This window comes from Mycteria americana, chromosome 3 (assembly GCF_035582795.1).
Source record: "Mycteria americana isolate JAX WOST 10 ecotype Jacksonville Zoo and Gardens chromosome 3, USCA_MyAme_1.0, whole genome shotgun sequence".
In the NCBI taxonomy this organism is placed as follows: Eukaryota; Metazoa; Chordata; class Aves; order Ciconiiformes; family Ciconiidae; genus Mycteria; species Mycteria americana.
The window spans coordinates 16,762,069-16,775,600 of record NC_134367.1 but is presented as its reverse complement, the minus strand read 5'-3'; the positions used below and the strand labels follow the sequence as shown (position 1 = coordinate 16,775,600).

The 13,532-nt window shown below is 43.9% G+C and overlaps 1 long non-coding RNA gene across 1 annotated transcript in view; it reads left to right on the top strand.

The window, feature by feature from the left end:
- Nucleotides 1–278: 278 nt before the first annotated feature.
- The window catches only part of LOC142407632 (uncharacterized), a 30,344-nt gene continuing 17,090 nt past the window's right edge, over nt 279–13,532 (top strand). Inside the window, exons 1-2 of the long non-coding RNA XR_012774991.1 lie at nt 279–311; nt 4,812–4,976. This is a non-coding gene — a long non-coding RNA (uncharacterized LOC142407632). The remainder of the gene's footprint in view (nt 312–4,811; nt 4,977–13,532) is intronic.

Below are 13,532 nucleotides of genomic sequence, written 5' to 3'. Positions count from 1 at the left end.
ACGGGGACACACCAAGTATGCAGCTCTGAATCAGTGGGACCAGGCAGGAATTCGTGTGTCCTGGTACGCGTATTGGGGTGATTCTGGTACGCGTATCCCCTGGCTCCCTCCTTCACTGTCAGCTTGGCAGCAGTCTTTTTGACTCTTCTTTTCACAGAATCACAGAACTGTATAGGTTGGAAAAGACCTTTAAGATCATCAGGTCCAACTGTTTGAAAAGACCTTTAAGAGAAGACCTTTAAGAGAGACCTTTTTGAGCTCCTTCATCGGGGACCCCCCATGTTCTGTTTCACCCATCATCCTGGAGCCAAGTATCTGTACTCCGGATGCTAGGACACTGAAATTAGTCATCCCAAAGTAGTCAGTATGATTTATGGTTTTAGTTATGAGAGGTAATTTGTATCTGATTTTTGCCTGGCGCTTTGTTTTTAATCAGATCAAGCATCTGCCGGGTCCCTCGCTGTGGTAACTTCAGTAGTGAAAGCCACAGCTTGATCCCATTGAAAAATATCAGTGATGACAGCTTGTGGTGATGGATTTGGGGCAAGACAGGGCATTCACAGCACCCAAGCACAGGAGCAACAGGAAGATGGCACTTGTGCAGAGCAGCAGAAATGCTCCTGCCGAGGGCTTCTCCTGCGCTGCTGAGGGAGAGGTGGCAAACGGAGAAAAGACCGAAAAGGGCAGGGTCAGAGGAGGGAGGCAAAACCTGAGTGTGGCACGATGGAAGAGCTACAGATCAAACGGTGTCATGGGGATGGCATGAGCTGGTCCCTGGGCTGTAGCACAGCATCATGGCACAGAGAAGCCAGGGAGAGCAGATGCAGCTGTCTGTCATGCTCTGACTTCTTTTTTTTCTTCTTTTTTTAAATTGCCTCAGTGTGTGCTGGGCACAATGGCCTTAGACACCTCCCCAGATGAGCCCAGGGGCCCTGCTTACCACCCCACTGAGCTCCAATGGGCTCCTCTAAATTCCCAGAGCTGCCTCAGGGGTGCAGCAAGCAGCAGCGTTACAGCATTTCAAGAGCCAGGAGCATTGGCTATGGGAAACCAGAGTGGTTCTTGAATATTAAGCTGAGGCTGGGATCATGTATATGTAAGAGAGACGCCCTAAAGGTGCTTCCAATAATTTATTGCTATCTCCTCTAGAGGATAAAATATGAGAAGCTTTCCATTTGCCAATAAATTCTTCTTAATGGGCTTAAACTGCAGCAAGGGAGATACAGGCTAAACAGTAGGAAAAGCTTCCCAAGGTTAAGAAGAGCTAAGCAAGGTACCAGTTTGGCTAGGGAGGCTGCAGCGTCCCCTCACTGGAGCTTAAGAAACATGTTGGACTAGTGTCTGTCAGAAGGCATTTGGGGGTAGCTGCTCCTCCTGTGGACAGGGACTTGGATTTGATGCTCTCAAGAGCTTTTCCAGCTCTGTTTTGTAGCAATGTACTAAGATGGTGCAGTTGGTGCGGTCACCAGCTACCTCAGCTGCTCCAAGATTTTGTGTCCTCAGCACATGGCCTCCAGGAGGGAGAAGGCTGGGAACGACTGGAAGATTCCAATGGTGGGAACAAGGATGCCAGGAAGGGGAGGCAGAATCTATGCAAAGATTAAAACAAGGGAAATTGGCTTTCTTTGAAACTCCCCCAAACAGTGCGAGCGCACTTTCCAAACCACTGCTGGTTTCTGTTCCAGTAAATTTGTATTAAACATTTCCATTCTGTTGCAGCATCCTCATGAAACTTAGTGGAAAATATTTAGCATTTAAAGCAGTATCCCTGCTTTAAACAGGCATCCTGATGGATAAAGTTAGCCAAATTGTTATGTGACTTATAATGCAGCTTTCAGATTGAGGCTGTCAGTCTGATAGAAGACATAAAGAATGACAGTTATTTATCAATAAACATGGGAAAGCTGCTTTTGGAAACTGCAGATATGTTGGAATTTAGACAATGATATTTAAAAAAGCATTTTATCCCAAGATTTTAATTCACCTTCTAAAAGGTGCATTTTCATGTTTACTATTTTTATCATGCACCCCTGAATGGGTAATGACACCTGTATCTAATAATGCAGTAATGTGCAAAGAAGAGACAGGAAAACCATGTGGGAAAAGGTTCTCTCTGGCTTTGGGGCACCCCCCTTCCAGGGCTGTTTCTCAGCAGTAGCTGTAACACCCTGATGCTGTAGGTGGGCTGTTTGTGGTGCCCAGATACGGTGGGTTTCCCGACCCTCCACTCTGTCATGCAGAAGTGTCAGGTTGATGGAAGTGAATGATCCTCACACTGGCTGGAAACATTTTTCCAAGTTGTTTGTTAAAAAAGTCCACTTATAATTGCAACAGACCACCGACACTTGTCTTATGTCTGAGAAAAATCCTTTCTTATCTGTAGATTCAATGCTTTCAAGGAACACTGAAATTTCCTGTGATCACTGGCTTAGATACCTAAAAAGGCAGCTGTGTAAGAAGTTGGAAGCATCGGATGACATTATGGTTTTTGTGCTTATCAATACCAATTCCACAGAAATAAGAGAAATATTTAGGGTAAGACAAACTGGTAGAAATGCAGAATTTATTGCCAGAGCAAACCAAGGTTTATATAATCCCTTTCCTGTGTTACGGTGGGCTCACGTGGTAGGTCTGAACCCATTGTTTTAATTGTAAAATGCATTGCTGCTAGCACACACCTGAATCCAAAATGTAAGGCTTGTCAGAGACAACCGTACGTGTACAGCACAGGCTGGAGGAAGGATAAACGAAGTCTCTAAGGGATCTCTTTCTTCCACTTGCTGAAGCTTTGCAGTTTATATTATTTGTACAGCATCCTCCTGGTCCTCTCCTGACGTGGTGTATGCTGTTTATAAATGACTGTAAACTGTGTGCCCACGCTCCTCTGTTTTAGGGGGTTGCAAGGAACAGTTAAACTCTGGTAGGTCCCGCTGCAGCCCCGGGGGTCTGGCGCTGCTGACACAAAGCCACGGGCAGGCGAGGGACTGGTTTTGTGAGTTTGGTGATGGGCACATGCTGGGGCGGGAGAGGCAGAACGGACCAGAGGAGACAGCAGAGCCACTCCAGACCTGAGCGGGGGCCGCTGGGCAGAAAGCCTTTGAGAAAAATCCTGGTGTGCTTTGCAGACCAAGCGCTGGCTGAAGGGTGGGTGAAAGGAGGAGCAGACAGTCGCTGTGTGGTCCCTGCTGCGCCTAGGAAAGAGGAGCTGACACGTTGCTTAAATGCAAGCAGGAGGCAAAGAAACACTAGACTCCATCAGCTGTTTCCACCAACGGCCACAAATTTTTAACCAACCGCTTGTCTTAAAAGGGGGAACCTGTTGTTAGAAAACAATTTGGGTGGTGAGTGTCAGCCTCTCTTTCCCCAAAGAACTGCATCCCCATGGTTCTTCCTTGGAGATGTTTCCCTTCTGCAGCCAGTAACCAGTACCCAGAACTGAATACATTCCTAAAAATCAAGATCCTCTTCCCAGATGGAAAAGGTCCTGATTTTTACTGTGATGCTTTTGGGTCATCATGGCAACAACAGCCTGATTTGTGGCTTTTAACACTTCCCATGTTTTCCCTTTATAACTCTCCACTTGGATGGGATGCAGCAGCTACGCTGCTCCCCAGCCCCAAACTCCAGCGGCGGTTGCGCTCCCACGAGGGCATTGCGCTGGCACTGGGCCAGGCAACGGGAGCTTAAAATATTTATCATCTGGCACTTGCCAATTTTCTGTCCTTCCTGAGAGCTTCCGCTCAGGCTTGGACGGCCTCCAGGAGTGACTCCGCAACGGTGAATCGACAAGATTGATGGCACAGTGTGAGTTCAGCCCCCTCTTTCATGGTCTATAAAACAAACCTGACTCACCTTGTCCCTGGCGAATATTTCACACATATCCCTGTCACATGTGCACTGTGTATCTGCTGTATGTATGCTTTGGAAACAGCTTCGGTCAAAGATAGTAGGAAGTGTTGATAGCAATAAGATGCCCTGAAGCCTGCAGGCTTTAAAAGAAACATTCCCATATACCTTTCCAGGCATTAGAAGAGATGGTTTCTGTGCCATTACAACAATTAATGTATTGGAAGAAATGGCAAGGAAACAACTGCTGAGAAAACTGGCTTTGGACAGATGGGCAGGGGCCAGATGCTCCCAGCAGCTCTCGGTTTGTCTCTGTTAATGGGGGGCACTAATGCCAGGTCCCGGGCGGCTCAGAGCTGGGGAGTGCCAGGTTGGCTGGCACAACCCATATGTGGACAAATTGAGATTTGTGTTAGTAACCCCTTGCCATAAGTGCAAATGTCACTCCGCACTTGAATTGTGTAGTGCCTAAGGAGTATAAAAACCAGATATTGGGCTTGTAGAAAAGTGCTTCTGTAATGCTCCTTATCATAACACCCTTATCCACGATGAACTCGGATTTATTTCACAGGCCATTTCAGTATGGTGTTGAGATGATCTCTGGCATGAATAGAGAAGTAGGATTATCAGCACTGAGTGCTCCTCATCCCACGTTCACCTCCCCTTGCTGAGCTAGCTGTCTCTGGAGGGACTTCCTCGCAATGGGCAGAGAGGGGCCAGCAGCACCAGAAGGTGGCTCAAGTCGCTGAGATCTGTGCTGTCCCCAGGGCACCCACCTCCTTCCACTGACCACAGAGGCACCAGGGGTGACTGTGCTCCTCAGTGAGGTGCCTGGTCTTAGCACCTATGGCCAGGGACGGTGAATCTGACCCTGAATGTCTGAGAAGCACTCTGTAGGACTGAGCAAAACCTGTGGGACAAAAACACAGCAAATCCTGAATCTCTCATGCCCCTCTTTTCTGCAGAGCGGAGTTCGCCACCCACTGCCCGAGGTGGGTTTGCAGGGCTTCCCAGCAAAGCCCTTTCAACAGCTGCTGAATTTGTTGGAGATGGCAAAGCCCCATGAATGTGACCTTGCTATAAAAACAGAGGGCTTATTTATGATCCTGTTTGGATGATCGTCATTCCAGGTAGGACTAAATATACAGCGCTGGTGAATAATCTCTTGCATATGAGCTATTTCATCAGGCACAAGGACAGCAGTAAAATAATTGGGTCCTCTTCTCTCTTCTCAGACCTATCTATTCTGTCAAAAAACCCAATGTATTGCTCAGAAATGGTGTCGCAGGTGACTGCTTTAATTGCTACAAAGATGCCCCTAAGCCAGCAAGGTTTCTGATGCCCAGTCCTTCATGTGATGGTCAGGGAGAGGACTTCCTAAGCCAGCAAATGCTTATCGATTAGTCAGATTCCACATTAACATGGGAATACACAAGTGGAGGGATTTCCTCAAGTCATCAAATCACGTCACCCACTACTGCAGACACCACATCATGTCAGCCCATCTCCACATAAAATGAACACGCTCCACCTTGGCATGAGATGGATGGAGTCACTCCAGATGTGTGTGACACTGCTAGGTGCCACCTCCAGCATGAGCAATGCTCTGCACTGCCTGAGGACCTGGGGGCCCATTGGGAATTGATGTGCAGGCACAGGCAAGAAAAAACATCACAGCAGCAGGAATGCACGTACCCTCTCATATGGCCACGTGCCTTCATCAGCTGTGGGGCAAAAGATCTGCAGAAGTAGTAAGGAAGTATCTGTGAAGAAACCGCCCAGCAGTATCTCAAGGCCTGGTATATACAAACGTATATGTGTATGCATGCATATAAATATATTTCCAAATTGTCAAGAAACGTGATTGATTACTGGGAAGCACATGGAATAATATCATAGAATCATAGAATCATAGAATGCTTTGGACTGGAAGGGACCTTTAAAGGTCATCCAGTCCAACCCCCCTGCCATGGGCAGGGACATGTTCCACTAGATCAGGTTGCTCAGAGCCCCATCCAACCTGACCTTGAATGTTTCCAAGGATGGGGCATCTACCACCTCTCTGGGCAACCTGTACCAGTGTTTCACCGCACTCATTGTAAAGAATGTCTTCCTTATAACTAGTCCAAATCTACCCTCTTTCAGTTTAAAACCATTACCCCTTACACAACAGGCCCTCCTAAAAAAATCTGTCCCCATCTTTCTTATAGGCCCCCTTTAAGTACTGAAAGGCCACAATAAGGTCTCCCCAGAGCCTTCTCTTCTCCAGGCTGAACAACCCCAACTTGCTCAGCCTTTCTTCATAGGAGAGGTGTTCCAACCCTCTGATCATTTTTGTGGCCCTCCTCGGGACCCGCTCCAACAGGTCCATGTCTTTCCTGTACTGAGAATAAAATAAAATCTTTGTAAAAATGCAAAGTACTGCAGAGCAGTACTTCAGACAATGCCTGTGGTTGGGTAGGGAGTGCAGAGCGGGCTGTGGCTGTGCCGTGTCAGCCTGCGTGTCACCTGGGCAGGTGTGGGCCACCTCTACCAAGCAGACAGCTGCTTTTCAGCCAGCGAGATGCTGGCAGAGGCAGCCACCAGAATCAGATACCAAGCAAGGCACAGAGGGTACCACAGCAGTGAGCAGCTTGAAATCCAGAAATGGTCTGTGCAAACAACTACAGGCAAGCGGCTGTGCGTAAGCATGAACAACACTCACCGCAGTGCAGCAAGAACACAGGCTCTGCTAGATCATACATCTATAACGTTACAGGCTGCAAGCAGCAACCTGCTGCATAGTCTGTTCTCATTTTCTTCCCCATAAACTTGCCACCCCACATCTGGAGACTGCAAAAATATGTGGGCGGGGGTGGGGGTGGATAGACTTCTGCACTCTCCCCAAACTGCCCAGCAATCACCTGCTGAGCTGAGTATCTCCAGGAGTTTACACGTGCAAACATGCATACATATATGCATGTGTGCATATCTGAAGGCCAGAGCTTCCCAAACCATAATACCGGTAACACCTGAAACCTGCAAGTGTGCAGGTCGGGCCGCTGCAAGGCTGGGAGGAAGGCTCAGCTTTTCCTGCTTACCCCTGTTCTCCCAGATGGCACAAATTCAATGTATCAGCTTTCTTCTCTCCCTCCCTCCCAGTCTTGCAGCTGGGAACACGTGCCATCAGCATGGATGAGGAGACACACACGAGCTGTTGCTGGCTCCGGGATGTAGAAGAAAAATGCTGTGCGTTGCTCACCAGCAGACTTTGTCTTATGCTGTTTCTGACGGGGCAACCTATATTCCTCCCTTCATTCCTCCCCTGTGGATGTTTCCTATGGCACATTCTTGACTGGTTCAAAGCATCTGAAAGTACCTTTCGTCTGCTACCTAAGCACAGAAGGGTGGATATTTCAGCCTCCACAGCAAAGAGCAAACAACCATCAGATTTCCTGACGGATGTCAAAACATCTCTGCGACCACACATATTAATAAAGTAATGGTTATTTAAGCATGAAATGCAGCATCAAGTTGTAAGGGCTAAACGGTTTAGTGCAGAACTACACAGCTTTATTTAGCAAGAGACGTGGAGGCTGTGCGTGAGGGAAGGCATGTTTCTGAAAAGGGTAGGAAGATCCAATTTTATGATCAAGTTGTACCTTTCATGGCATAATGTCACTGCCTAGACACCACAGAAAATGAAAATCGTGTTTATTCGTATAGAAATGTGTCAAAATCCGACACCCTAATTTGAAGACACAGCTGCAATCCAGAAAAAGGTGGATGCAAAAACATGGAAAATAGAAGAGAGCCTGCACAGTACAGAGAGGCTGGAAAAGCATAGTCATTTAATCTCTATAGGGAAAGGAGATGGGCAGCAAAAAAATAGAGTAAGTTATTACCCAGCTAAGGGAAATAGGAAAAATTGTACCTACCAATGTAATGAAAATAAAAATTATATATGGACAGTGCTCTCCAAGTGTGAAGCAGATGATAAAATTTGGGGCCTTGGAACTATTAATTCCACTGTTTATTTAATAATAGAAGAGAATCCCTGGGAAGCTGCAAAGGTAAAACTAGCAGATCCATATGTTGCAATTTGTAAGACATTTGCTAATGAGGTTGCTGACCACTGATAAGTAGTTTGAAAGTCCGAACAGAAAAAGAGAAATCCAAAAGATCAGAAATACAATTCACTTGGAATTTTCAAAGGCAGAAGAGAGAGACACAGGTCTGTGATTTAGTGCCCTTAACTGCGTTAAAAAAACCCAAATTGTTTTTATCAACCTGACTGCTATGCTGTAAGTACAAAAGCAGAGACATACACCATCAGCAGCTCATGAGAGCCCCGATAAAATGTGTTCAGAAATGTTACCAGAAAATATAACCCATATTGGCACATATTGCTCCTGGGCAAAGCTATGAATGCTTAACCACTGCACTCAGTAGGGGCAGCTTTGCTCTGAATATACTCTGCTGAATATGCTCTGCTCTACATCTCCATTTCACTACGCATTTCTGCCCTTTTAAAAGATCATACAATGATTCTTCAAACTTGTTTTGTACATTTTTCACAGACACATTAACTTTGCTGTGTTTTTTTGTAATCCTGGAGACTTTCGTTTTCCCTAGCTAGGGTTTTTTTTAATGTCTCCAGCTTTGAGGAAATGTTTTCAAGGCAAATCTGCCACTTCGCTGCACAGCAGCTCAGGCACCAAACTACCTGCCACATGCAAAGTGATGGCAAACTCTTTCTCCAAACTTCATTTCTAGCTTCTGAACTTTTCAGGCAGTTCCAAACCGCCTTTCCTTTTATTAGGAAGGCTGTAATTACTATCTGAGGGCAACCTTTGTTATGACATGAAGAGAAGCACTCCAACTACTGTGCTAAACATTAGATGTTCGGCTGAGTGATAAAACACTATAATCAAGCCCCACATGTGACTATCTCCTTCAACCAACCTTTGTATGCGTAAGTACTAAAATTTCAAGTCACATAATATTTATTAGGGCGCAGCATAGGCTTGTGAAATGAATGTCTTATTTCGAACATGTTTAGAAAAAGAGAAAGCTGAATAACCACTGTTGTGCGCCGTGTTCCTCCCGACCTGGCAGGCGTTCCCATTAAAAACAATAGTGGTGGTAATGGCACTCTAGAGACTGAGTGTTTCTCTGCCTGTGGTGGGCAGAGGCAAAGGTTTAAGCAATAATTTTGTTTTTAAGCAAAAGTCAAAAAATCACATGTTAATATTGCACAAAAGTGTAGCATTTACTTGGTCTTGCCGTTTGCATAAACTCTGAGAATTTTTTGTATTTTCTAGTGAAATTGGAGGTGGGATTCCTCCAACCCAACTTTGCCCTTCTAAAACATAGGGGTCCAGCCCAGGTAGCTACCAAGTTCTCTGCAGAGTAAGTGGAGTTTCCTTTAGGAGAAGATCTCATCAGTCTACCTGGGACATTTATTTTAGGATGCATCAGTAGCTCTCCAGAGCTGCTTTGACATGGCTACTGCTTTTCCACATGACCCTCAGAAGTGGCATTTTTCAATCCTGGTTTCAGGAGCTAGGGGATTGTGAGAGATGTTTGCTTTTATATGAAATGAAGCGGGGGGGGAAGAAATTTCTAGACCAATTGATTCCAGAGAAGTGTTTAAAATATGAGTCCCAATGGCCAAAATACTAGAAAACACGTTAAAAAAATCCCTAATCCTTAAATCAGTCTCAGTAGTTTCTGGTAGGTTCCACTATATTCCAGAATGCCACCAGTAAATGTTTCCTTCATGTCTTTGGAGGGACCATTCCCATCAGGATCGCACTGAGCAGAGCTCTGTTATGGGAAGTTCTCCTCCCCAGGGTGCACGGGTGAGCCAGGAGTGCACTGAGGAGCGGAGGGCAGGACAGCGCAATGCCGCTGGGTGGGGTCCGCAGCAGGTCCCAGCTGCTCAGCTTTACCACTGCTGGAGAGCGGTGGGTGGTGGAAACTCGGAAACCTGGAGAAGGGACACAGACGTGAGAGTTTCCCTCTGGGCTGGGAGGGCTGGTCACCAATTTTAGCCCTGTCTCTGTACAGTTCTTTCACTGAAGCTCCCTCGTCAGCTCCCTCCTTTTTCCAGCAGACTGATATTGGCATGACAGTAGAGAAGACTACTATGGAGACCCATGCTCTGGTGGTCCCACAGACTGAGATCAGGAGGGGTCTGATCAGTGAATGATTGTTTCACCCTAATAAGTGATTTAATAAAAGTCAAGCTGTCTTCCTCATTTATTAATTCCAGGAAATCATGTCTTCCCCATGTCTTTGTGTCTTTGTGTTAGAAGTTGCAAGCTTTCTGGAGCAGAACTATGTCTTTGTTGTAGCTTGTGCAGCTGAAACACATCTTCAGCAATAGCAAAACAAATCATAATAATAATATGGTAACTATGGGAAGCTGCACTGTTGCTGTTTGACTCATTTAAAAAGAGAAGAGTTCAGGCTCATAGAACACCAGTTCCACATATTTCATTCAGATTTTCAGATGAACCGAGATATTTCTGTATCCTAAAGATTAGGCTACTGTCTCCAGTGCTGAACTTTTTGTTATGATTCAAAACATACCATTCTCTGTATTGATTTGCTAAACAAATGCACAAATTAAATTGATTCAGAGATCTAAATATAGAAATATTGATTGCGATGTGGTAGATCATTTTAATAGTCTTAGTTAGCTTGCAGAAGCCTTTCTGAGCATCACTGCTAAAGAAGAGGTTTTTTTCTCTAGGTTGTATTACAGTGTGCATTCAGTTGTCACAGTCTGTGTAACGTGTGTGTATGATGCATCCAGTACATGGCAGTCATTGGCTCTCATCTGCGTTAGCAGTGGGTTAATGCTTATTTGTGACTAGTTTAATCATACAGAATGAGGAAATGGAAATAAGTCAAAGCATTTTTGTAGACTTTTTTTTCATTTCTTGCTTAATTTCTTAGGACATGGTGTTCATGTCTTTTAGAAAACCTATGGTTGCGGTTCTTTTTGCTATCAATCAGCATTGTTTTCATTCAGAATGTGATGCAAAATACGACTCCATATTTTAGTGTTGTGTATTAATTACAAGTATAACATATTTACTCTCAGTTTCATCATCCCTTTTTGCCTTCCCACCTCATGAGTATGAATCTATCATTATCTGTCCCATCATCATACTGGAGTTAGGAAAGCATTTTATACTCACAGGTAATTTGTTCTACATCTCTATCTATATGTGAATGTAAATATATGTCTAAAATTTAGGTAGCTCAGGTCAAGTCATAGGCTTGTCCCTCTCAAAAATTTTGTAAATTCCCTTAGTTTCATTTACTCTGGTTTCAGAAGTCTCACAGTTACAATTTCCTGAATATGTCTGTTTTTTTCTTGGGGATATTAATGTAGTTCCACTACTGGATTAATGCAATCAATCATTTTCCAATTGAGGTAAAAAGTTACTGACAGCACGTGACACTCAGCATCACTGACTCACATGTATGTATATTTAGCCCTTAATTTATTTGGATAAATTGTTTCTTCTTAATATTGTTATTGCTTAAACATGGCTCCTGGAAGTGGGCAGAAGTGCAGACACTGCATGTTCAGCAAATCTGGCAATGGCAAACCCATCACGACGAGCTAGATTCAGACTTTAGGCGTAGCACGGAGCAGGGGCAAAACATCAGATGTATGGCCCTGGAACTATTGTCATTCCCTTTGATGCATGAAATCATAATTCCTCCTTGTTATGAGGAGGGAATAAATATAATGCACAGCAAATAAATCTGGCTTTTGCTGGCGCATGTCTTAGGGTGTCTTATGTCTTATGTCTTAGGGTCAAAGCATGGATCCAGTGCTCTGTCTGTTCTGTTTTGCGCCCTATTTCCCATTATAAGAATGGATAAGCAATAGGAAACCTTGCAAATTTTTGTGTTTCACTGCCCAGAAGCTTGATAGCTGGCGCAGAAAACACAGGGGAGGAGCACTTTGTTTTTACTTACTTCCCTATAAAAGTGAGCACAAAATCTAGCCTTCTGTTACGTTTTCAGCAAACAGTCAAGAAAGAAAGTGTTTTTTTTTTTTTTTGTTTCAAAACACATTGTCACTGCCCAGAAAAACAAACAACCCCATACTGGAAAATGGATAGATAGCAAAGACTTATAACTCCATTAGTATCTGCAGTAATCCTGCAAGGAGCAGGAATGTTTTGTACTCTCAGATGAGTTATTCCTTAGTGAAGTGGACGGCTGCAGACTCCAGAGAATCGTTTCTAAGTGGATTTTTCTTTCCTTTCTTTGGCATGCCACTGGCTGTTCTGCCAGTGAACAGGAATAAGAAGCAAAACCATGATTTATGCAGCAGTATAAACCATCTCTCACATCAGTCGGCACTAGATGCTTGTAAAGACATCCTTACTGCTTTTTCTCATTTGCTGATGAAGCATATTCTTTATTATTATTGCTGCTTCTTTTCCTGAACCACATGTAATATTTTAATAAACATATGGATATCTAAGCCAAACTAACCCATTTTTTTCATTATCTTTTGCAATGGGTGCCTGAAGGGTGCAATCCACTTTCCAAAAGGATAGGAAACAACCTGTGCATTGAGGACCAGACACATAACAGAGATAACATGGAAAACCACGTAAAGAGCATCTTTTGGCAATTACACACTGCAGGAAAAAACAGCTCTAGTTTTAAATTTTCTGCCTCTCAAGTTCATCAGTTTTCTCCTGACTTCATTTTTCTAACAAAGGGTGAAGAGATCTCCATAGCTCTCTTTATATGTTTTACTTTCCTCCTGTCTTTTGTGTTCCTTCTTTGCCTTCTCTCTGCTTTCTGGTCATATTGGTATTTTCTAATGGCACCTGTTACTGAAAGCACACAATCTACACATTATAAGCAAATGAGCCAAACATGCCTGTAAATGCCATGAATCTGACTGAGATTTGAGACTGAGATACTCTAAAGGATGTTGTCAAAATATTTATGACGTGGAAAGAGCTGAGCTGAAGCATCAGAAAAGTCTTGCTGAAGATTGTGAAGAAAGACTGGAATGATTTTACCAAGATATGTGGGGTATGGAGAATACATGTTGCCACTCAGACTGCTTATTTGTAAACAGCAGATAGCAGAGTCATTGAGGTCCAACTAATTGCAGCTGCCAAACCCTCTGAGAAAACAGACCTTCTTCAGCACTCCATCAAGTTTTTAACATCCAGGTAAAAATAGTCTTAGTTGATCATGTCCATGAGAGAGCGAATCCAGTACATGGGGAGTAATTCAAGTCAAGATGTCAGATAACAGATCTTCCAGGTTTTCCTGATTATATTCAGTGGTGAAAATCACATGAAGCAGACTACTCTTCTGGAGGTATTTCATAATAACAAAAGGTCTGGTAATAGCTATATTATGATAAAAAGACAGTTTGATTACACATCTATGTTTTGTCTAGCACGATGGAACCATGATTATTATAGAATAACATCTAGAAAATCAACTTACTGCTAACAAATATATTAATGGCATTTGGACACAATTTTTTTCCAGTTTTTATCAAAAATTCAACCTCCTGGTACCAGCACAGGCTGATTCAACAACAGGGGTTGAATCAGCTTCTGGATTTTTGAACCAAGCTTGCTCTGGTACCTGGTAGGAGACAATATTTCCATTATATTTTCACTAGAGAATAGCATAATAAT